This window comes from Marmota flaviventris, chromosome 9 (genome assembly GCF_047511675.1).
Source record: "Marmota flaviventris isolate mMarFla1 chromosome 9, mMarFla1.hap1, whole genome shotgun sequence".
Classification (NCBI taxonomy): Eukaryota; Metazoa; Chordata; class Mammalia; order Rodentia; family Sciuridae; genus Marmota; species Marmota flaviventris.
Genome location: NC_092506.1, coordinates 114,951,365 through 114,960,653, shown reverse-complemented (window position 1 = coordinate 114,960,653; position 9,289 = coordinate 114,951,365).

Below are 9,289 nucleotides of genomic sequence, written 5' to 3'. Positions count from 1 at the left end.
GACCACTTGGAAATGATCATCCTTTGGAAGGTGGGTCTCCCCAAGTACAAGAATCTAATAAGTCTTTCTCAAAGTTAGGAATATCCAGAGCTGCAACTTATAGCCCTTAAAACTGCACAGCACACAGCTCCAAAAGATCATTCATATGGGTTTTTGCAAAATGTAGGGTCTGGAAGTGACTGCACTAGAGTGATAAGATCTTCCTGGGTTAAGGGTAGAATAGACATGGCAAAGTTCACCAAGACTCCAAGTTGAATTCTCAGCCTCAACAACTTGTCTAGCTGCTAAAAGTTCTAACTACTCAACCCAACAAGGTAGTGCATGCTGATAATCCCAGCCATTCGGGAGGTTGTGGCAGGGGGATTCCAAGTTTAAAACCAGCCTCAACAACTCTCAAAATAAAAATTAAAAGGGTATGGGATGTAGCTCAGTGGTATAGTGACCCTGGATTCAATACCCAGTATCACACACTCAAACATACACACACACACACACACGAAAAAAAAAAAAAAAACTAATCAGTCACTAAGCCAAATCCTTGAACACTTAAACAGGATGTAGAAGGCCTTAGCAGGTCAAATTTATACTCTTTTCTCCAATGAAGTAGTTAGAGATCCACTGTGAGTTCCTAGCTTCTCACCTGTTGAATCAGTTTATTTCTTAATTTATCCAACAAGTTAGATTAGTGAGAATCTCCTAGGTCCTTGCATCAGGCTAGACATGAACTAAACTATACAAAGCAACATCATAGTGTAGAAGGTAACACAGACAAGCAGATGGGAAATCACCTATGTCATTTGCACTTCCAGAAGGAAGCATCTCTACAGGTAAATTTATGTGTGCTAAAGCTGTCATAGATTGAGGAATTCCTCTATGTTATTTCCTCACTCATGAAGACAACCTTATAAGGCAGACATTATTAGCTCCCTTTTACAGAGGAGGACCTACAGTCTTGGAGACATTAAAGAACTTGCCCAAGGTCACAGAGGCAGCAGGAAGAGGACAGGAGGGTCTGCTTGGAAAGCTCTTGTCTTAACCTCTGGGTTACATCAGATTCCTAGATCGCTTGGCAGTCAGCGATGCAATGGTGGCTGATCTCTGGGTCGGTAGAAAGTCAGTGGTTCTCTTCATCCTCTGGAGGCTGCTCAGCTGACAGACTAGGCAGATGGGACCCAAAGGAGGATACAGTCCAACTACCCAAGAAACCTGTGGTCCCATATGCAGTGCAGAGCAACCGCCCAGACCTCTGCAAGACACCCCACCCCAGAGGGCCCACCCCAGATGTTTCCTTGAAAATTCTGACTTTGGGGTCTTAAATAGTAGTTGGGCACTATTTCTAGAAGCACACATCACAACCAGTAGAGGTTTTATTTTCTTATTCTTAACAGGGCCTTCCTTGCTTTAATATTGGAAACCCTAGAGACATCAGTGGGCCATAGAGCAGAGACAGGATTAAAGTTAGGAAGGAGAAGGGCAAAAGAAATGTGGAGATTTCTTTCCTTTTTTCTTCTTTCTTTTCCTTTTTCTTTTTCTGTGGTCCTTGTGATTGAACCCAGGGCCTCACTTGTGATAGGCAAAGGCTCTACCACTGAACTATACCTCTAGGCTGGAAGGAGAAATTTCCATGCTGGAAACTCGTTCTTGTCTGCCAAACCAGACCCTCAAGATGAGGCAAAAGATGGGATTGGGAGACACAGTGCCCTGAAGAAAATCTCAAGGGACTCCACATCAAATAGGTCCAAGAATGGTGAACAGACACTCGCTCTGTCCATCCCCAGGGCCTGCTATTGTCTGCTTTCCACTCTGGCCTTTTAAAGCCCTGCAGAAATCAAGCTTGTTTGTCTCTCTTGCTAGATGCATAGAGATCTTGGAGATGGCCCTTAATTTTGACTTAAATAGCAGAAGAGGATTCAAGAAATCTGGAGAGAAGATTCCTTATCCTTCCTTTGAGGTCAGAAAACATGGCCTCGTTCATAGCACTAATTTTCTTGAGCTTTTGTTCCCAGAGCAATATAAAGAACTAAATCAAACAAAAAAATAAATAAATATATTATATATATTAAGTAAATATATACATATATATTTGTGCTTCATAGCAATTAGAAAAACTAGGCTATAAAACACTTTCTTCAATATCTGACTGACCTTGCAAACGTAACTTAAGTCTTGGGATCTTCTCCATATCCCCAGCGAATTTCAGGTGTCCTGGGAATTTTGTTCCATCTCAAAGACCCAGAAGGCCTAAGAGAGTTTATTTTATGAGTCCAGATAGATGGAAAATAAATGTTAAAGATGGAAAATATGGGCAGGGTCAAGACAAAATTCAAGGCAGACTTGTACAGCGAAGAAATTTTGAAAACTTTGTGCTGGCGATGCTTCTGATTCATGAGCACACGCACCACAACATCTGACCGTGTCTGCAGGCTGCCGTTCCTTGGCTGGAGCTGGCAGGGCCCTGAGCCAGGTGGAGCATGGAAGAGTTCTTCCTGGCAGCAGATTTGCAGGCTACACAATCTCTGAGTTCTGCAGTCAAAAGCCATGTGGGGACATGGCAAGTCCAAACTTCTTGGCCCCTACCTGGAGGCCATAGCTCACATCTGGGACTTGAGTAAAGCTGCCATTGGACCTCTGGCCATCATCCCTTTGGCCAGATCTGATTTCTGTTGAGAAGCATTCAATAAGGTCCTTGGTTTTCAGATAAAGAACTTTCTTTGGGCCTCAGTAGTCTCTCATGACAAATAATACAACAAATGTTTTTCAGGGAAATAGGGAAAGCTGACCCAGGGCAGCACACAGCCCCCGCCCTTCATCCTGCCACCCCTATCACCTTACAGCCAATGAGTGCAAAGCCTGGGCCAACACAGGCCAACTTGGATGGAGGGTGACTGTCAGGCTCATTCCCAGGCTCTGCTGGAACACCACCAGTTGGGACACCCGCCTGGCTGGGCTAACCTCCCTCTGACCCTGTTTGTCTTATTTTTTCCAAAGCCCTGGACAAGGAAGAGGTAATCAGAAATCACTTCTTTTCAGAGGCTAAAGGGGGTATGGGAGATAGGAGGAAGAAGGAGATATTTGCAGCTCTCACCTTTACTCCAAGTGGTTTCTTCATCCAGTTGCAAAAGCTGTTCTGAAAGGACTTTCCAGTTGCTCTGAGATGTCTCATGCACCAGCCATGAGTCTAAGCCCAGTCCGTGTGCCTGACATCTGGAGACACTTCAAATCCAGAATCTTCTCCTTTCTCGGTAAGGGAGTCTGGCAATATGGGAGTCTCTGACCCTTACAAGGGGCTTACTTGAAGCCCTCATATGATTTTCTCACGGGAAGATCATCTTTCTTCTTTCAGAACCCAGGGCCCCCTGACCCAGATCTGCCTTCCCATGCTTCTGTGTGCTGGTCTCATTTATTTTTAATATCATCTTAATCTCTTTTTTCCCCATCAGCTGTGACCTTAAACTCATTTTGAGGTCATCCCCAGGGGGTAGAGCTAGGAATCCATAAGTACTGTGGAAGGGTACCTAAGGACTTGGGGTGCCATACCAAGTGTAGTTTGTATTTAAGTTGGTTCTCCTTCAGGATCCAGTAAGAGGTATCTAGGTGAGGCTTCTCAAAATGTCCAAACTAGAATACTGCCAGTGAGACTGTCAGGGAAATATGAGGAACTGAGAACCCCCAAGAGCTCTGGTAGAAAGTCCTCTCCAGCAATTACAAAGTACAGTTATGGATTCCTGGACCAAAGTGAGCAAAATTTCACTCTGCTGTTAATTCTTATCTATCAGACAATCTCCTCTTGGGACCTTAGTTTTTTCAGCTATACAATAAGAGATTGAACAAGATTATCTTTAATACCTCTTCCAGCTCTAAAATTTAATGCTTCTAACCTGCCTTTGGAGGCTAGAGCTTTTTCACTTACATGTTTTCCCTCATCAGAGCCCTATGTTCAAGATCAAGAGCTACTAAAGAGCAAAACTCCATCTTTCTAGTACAATATCTAAGATGTATGAAAATGTATGTTAATATATGCTTCAGGATGATTCAGCCCCATAGGCAATGATTTCACACCTACTAACAGGTTCCTGTGCTGGGTGATGTAGAGAAGCCACAGTGAGAAAACAGGAAGTCAATGAATACCAAGGAAGGCCACCAAGCTGGGAGAATGAACTTCTTTCCAACCACAGTGATGTTGGGTTCTAGGTGACCCTGCATTTGCAGAAAGCTGCTCCCTGCCTTTCCTCTCTGCCATCTTGGCCTCATAGAATCTCAAGCCATCCATGTCCCATGGAAGATGAGCTCATCTGTACCTTTATGCTTAGTGTGGCCTCAATACTATAGGGGATCAGATCTTATCAAAGCGTTATAAGCTTGTCTATTCTCCAGAGACTCCTAGATGGCGGGAGACCAGAAGGAACAACCTTCCAGAATGTTCCTTCATGGAGACTATTAGCCCTATCATTCCACCACAAGGATAATCAATGCACAAAAGTGAAGAGCTACAAAGCCAACAGGCTCACGTTCGGGTGAGAAATGAGCTATGGTCTAGATCACATGCTAGACCATAACTGAGTGCTAGATCATAGTCTCTTAACTGACTCATTTTGGAGCATCACAGAGAATTGCCTTGAGGCTCCTGATCTTTCCTTCCACCAGACTCAAGTGACAACTTGATTTCCTGATCAAAATACTGAGGCAGCCCCGGCCCAGACCAAGAGGAAGATCAGCCATGGAGGAGGCTGTCAGAAGCTACTCCAACAGAGACCTGTCCCATATGCCTGAGCACAGTTATCTTTAAGTGTGATTAGGAAGTATAACAGCTCCCTTCCCTATTAGTTGTAAACTAGCCTGTGTGGGCAGTGAGATGCTCCAGATCCAGGAAACACTGGGCTTAGCTGACAGCTCAATTATCATGGAGCGTCTCCCCCACCCTCCACCTCCTCCACCTCCTCCTTTTGCCTTTTATTGCTCTTGGCAACAGAGAATGCCCCCCCCCCAGGTCAAACTTGTTGAAAGAGCAAGGGGGAGAAAATTGTTCTCATCTGAATAAATAGTCAGCTGTTTCCAGAGGGAGAGCTCTCCCCACGGCAAGCTCCCCTAGACAAGCCAACGTGGTGTTGGGTTGAAATGGGCACTTGAACTTAAGCCAGTGCTATCTGGGTGAGTCTGGACAGGGCTGACAAGCAGATGGGGCACAACCCATCCCCATGACTCTGAAATGCCCCAAGGGGAAGTGAGACAGCCAGATGGAAAGGTGGGTACAAGGAGAACTTGGACCACACTGTGACTAGTGTCCATCATGTACGGGCCCTGCCTTCATGTCAGCAAAGGAAAGAGGGGAACAGTGAACACTGGCCATCACAGAATCCAGTTCACAGGTTGTCTCTGACTCCTTAAACATGGAGCCCATGGTTGTAGTCTCTGACTCCTACCCATGGTGCAATGGATGCTCCCTGACACCCCAAAACATGCACAAGCTGCTTTGGGAAGGTCGCCTCACCCTTGCCTGCCCCCAAAACTCAGAAAACATTTCCATTCTAAGAGTAACACCAAGTGGGCTTAGGAAAAGGAAGTGAAAAGCCAGAGGGCAAGGGAGAAAAGAGCTGTAACAGGAAATGAGTGGACAGAAGGAGGAAAAAGGACCCACGTGTTACAGTGGACAGAGCACTAGAACTAAGTCCAGTGATGGGATTCTAGTCCCAGTTCCTTTCGACATGAACTGGATGGCTTCAGCTGGGCCCTGAGTCTCATGTATAAGAAGAATGTTCAACTAGATCTTCTCTGAAGTCCCTTCAAACTCTCAGCAAGTTTGCGGATATCAAAGATCAGAACGATATTAAGTAACTTTGGGTCCGTGCCCCTGCCCCTGTACCTCCAACTTTGAAGTAGTCATGAAGATCTTTATTCCAACCATCCTTTCTGGCATCTGCTCTACACACAGCCTCCCAGGTCCTACACTCTGAGGGATAGGAAGAAAATTCTTCTCATTCTCACTACGTAGGGATGCTGCTGCACATACTTAGTGTGATAAGTCAAATCATATGGAAAATGCTTTTTTCTGCTCCAGTGCAAAAGCATTTCGAGAAATGAAAACTCGGTCAGCAGTGTTTTGATCTCTGAGGGACAGAGAAAACCAGCAGGTCAAGCCTTTGAAGGGAGCCAGGAGAGGCATCCCTAGTAATGAAACATTCCCAAGAAAAAAGGGAGCTACCTGATAGAGTGCTATTCGCTAATATTTTTTCCATCCAGGCCAGCTTTATGCCACATAACAATTCCTTACATTTATGTAGTGTTTGACAGCTTACAAGGTGCAATACATAGATGACTTCATTTAATCCTCACAACCTCCAAGTCAGGGAGGTGGCATTAGCCACCTCTACAATAGTATCTGCCATCTCCCAAAAGGATCATCTTTGTGGGGGTGGGGTAGAGGACAAACAAAAACAGGAGAGGATAGTGGTGAGTTCCAAGGACAGGGAGAAGGAGACTTGTATTTCAGGGTGCATTTTACTGCACTCTTTCTCAATATTGCATCCCTTTTTCCTCAACTCCTCAATATAAATCAAAAATGTCAGCACTATCTGACCAGGACCCACAGCAACAAGCTAACAAAAACATTTCATAAAATGGTACATTTTACAACTAGCTAAACTGAGGCCCAGAAACGTGAAATGAATTGCTTAAGGTCACATAGCTACCTAGTCACAGAGCCCAGATTAGAACCTGCTATCCTGACCCCTGATCACACAGGGACAAATCAGAATGCCTGGACCAATGGGAAGAACCAAGAAGGACTGAGAAGTCCCCAACATAGCCAACTCCACTGCATCCTCCTCCCCTCTCCTCTTTTACAGTCACAACATCAAGGCCATATGCTCCACATCAAAGTTGGAGGCTGAGCCAACAAGCCTTCCTCTCATATGGAAGGCCTCAGATATTCAGGTCTGAGGCATTAATTCCAAATCTTCTGCCAATCCAAACAGAGCAGGCTGGTCAGAACACTTTTGCTTTTTTCCTGTTGTTCATTGAGCCATGCTGTTCCAGCCTGAGCCCATCTGACATAACCATAGGGCCATAAAGGAAAGAGCTTCCTCCTAGGCTGCAAGATGACCACCTGTCACTAGGGAATTTACTTTTAATTGCAGAGTCTCTTCCACCTTTCTAGAGCATCATTCTTCTCCTCATCCACTCAAAAAACATTTACTGGGTCTACCATCATCAGACATTTTGTGCTAGAAGCAAGATCCACAAACATTTATTGAGCAGAAAACCACCTTCAAAGAGTCTTCATTGTATCTGGGAAGAAAATCACATCTACATCTCTGGATAAACTCCACAAGTCCAAAGGAATTGACTTCATTACTTGTGAAAATCAAAGCGATGAAATTCTACCCTGGCAGGTCAACCAGACCTAGAGTTGCCAGCGCAGTGACCCAAGGCTATAAATTTATTAAGGACATGGAATTTGTCCACTCCTCCTTATAACCTTCTTCCTCCTCTCAGAGCCAAACACAGTGTCTTACAAACAATAATCACACAAATTTTTGTTGAATAGAGAAAAAAAATGAATGAATATTCCATGTCTCCTTCCACTTTCCATGTCCTATTTCCCCTTTTAAAAAGAACCACATATTTTTCTTTCTGGTTGTCTCCTGGAATTGCAGTTGTGCTTAGGGCTGAAAGAATGAGACAGTTTGAAAAAGAAAGCAGGAAGAAGAAGAAATCCAACCTTAGAGAGCTTGGCTTCTTAAGTCCCCCATTCACCTCTTTCAGCAGCCGGCTTCTCCTAAAAGGAAGGTCAATTCTATACACCTGTATATGATGTCCTGGGGTGCCCAGAAGTGTGCTTCTTCTGAGGGAAAAATGATACTTAAGATGAGTATTTCCCTTCAAATATTTTCATCTTTCAATGACAAATTTGGCATGCACGAAATAATCAAAGACCCACAACACTTTTCAAAAAAAAAAAAACTCATCAGAAGGTCTTATGGGGAAGAATTTATGGTAGCAGAAGGTCTCAAAGAGATCTAAGGGGGAAAAAGGATTTAGATAGTTGGAGCCTTGAGCCTTCTGGGACAAGCTGGGAGGCGCAAAATGAGCATCCAGGTGTCTATTTTGTTGCTGCAATATTCAATAAGATGTCCACATTATCCCATTTAATCTGCCCATGGTCACATGAAGTAGCCATTATTATTCATTCTTGGTTTGCTTTTTGGTTGTTGTTTGTTTTGTTCTGGTTTTTTTTTTTTTTTTTTTTTGGTGGGGGGGGGGGGTGTTAGGGTTCTGGGGGATGAACCCACTGAACTGCATCCCCTGTCCTTTCTATGTTCTTTATTTTGAGACAGGGTGTCACTGATTGCTGAGGGTCTCACTAAATTGCTGAGGCTGACTTTGAACTTGCAATCTTCCTGCCTCAGCCTTCTGAATGGCTGGGATTATAGACTTGAGCCACGGTGTCTGGGCTATTATTTCTACTTTCTAATGAGGAAACTGAGACGCAGAGAAATTAAGTGATTTATTCCTGATCATGATTCAGCTCCAGGCCCATGTAACTCCAGAATTTATTCTCTTTTCACTACACTGTGTCAAAGGAAGACCTGAGAGAAGGCACTGGCGCTGATTATCCCAAAACTATATGAAAAAGCAAAAAGTAGCCAACTTATAAAATCTACAAAAACCCTTTGCTATTTAAAACAATCACCTGCTCACAATATTTTCTCAGTAGAACTTATCCTCATTAACATTTTAATGAGTCTCCAGGTAATGAACAGTAGCCATGCATCAGGTACAGGGCTAAGTCATTGTTCCATTTCTTTTTTTTTTTTTTTTTCAATTTTTTATTGTTGGTTGTTCAAAACATTACAAATTTCTTGACATATCATATTCCACACTTTGATTCAAGTGGGTTATGAACTCCCACCTTCACCCCATACACAGATTGCAGAATCACATCAGTTACACATCCATTGATTTACATATTGCCATACTAGTGTCTGTTGTGCTCTGCTGCCTTTCCCATCCTCCCCCCTCCCCCCTCCCCACCTCTCCCCTCCCCTCCCCTCCTCTCTCTCTACCCCCTCCACTGTATAACTGTTCCATTTCATTCTTCCACCAACACAATGAGTTTTAGTGTGCTAGCATTGTCCCCACATTGCAGATGAGAAAACTGAGGTTCATAAATAACTCATCCAAATCACACAGCTATTAAGAGGCAGAATTGAGATCCCAACCTGTGAAGCCTGACTGCGAGTTTCGCTATCTCAGAGACATTGACTATTATTGTTTGAGATTCTATCTACAG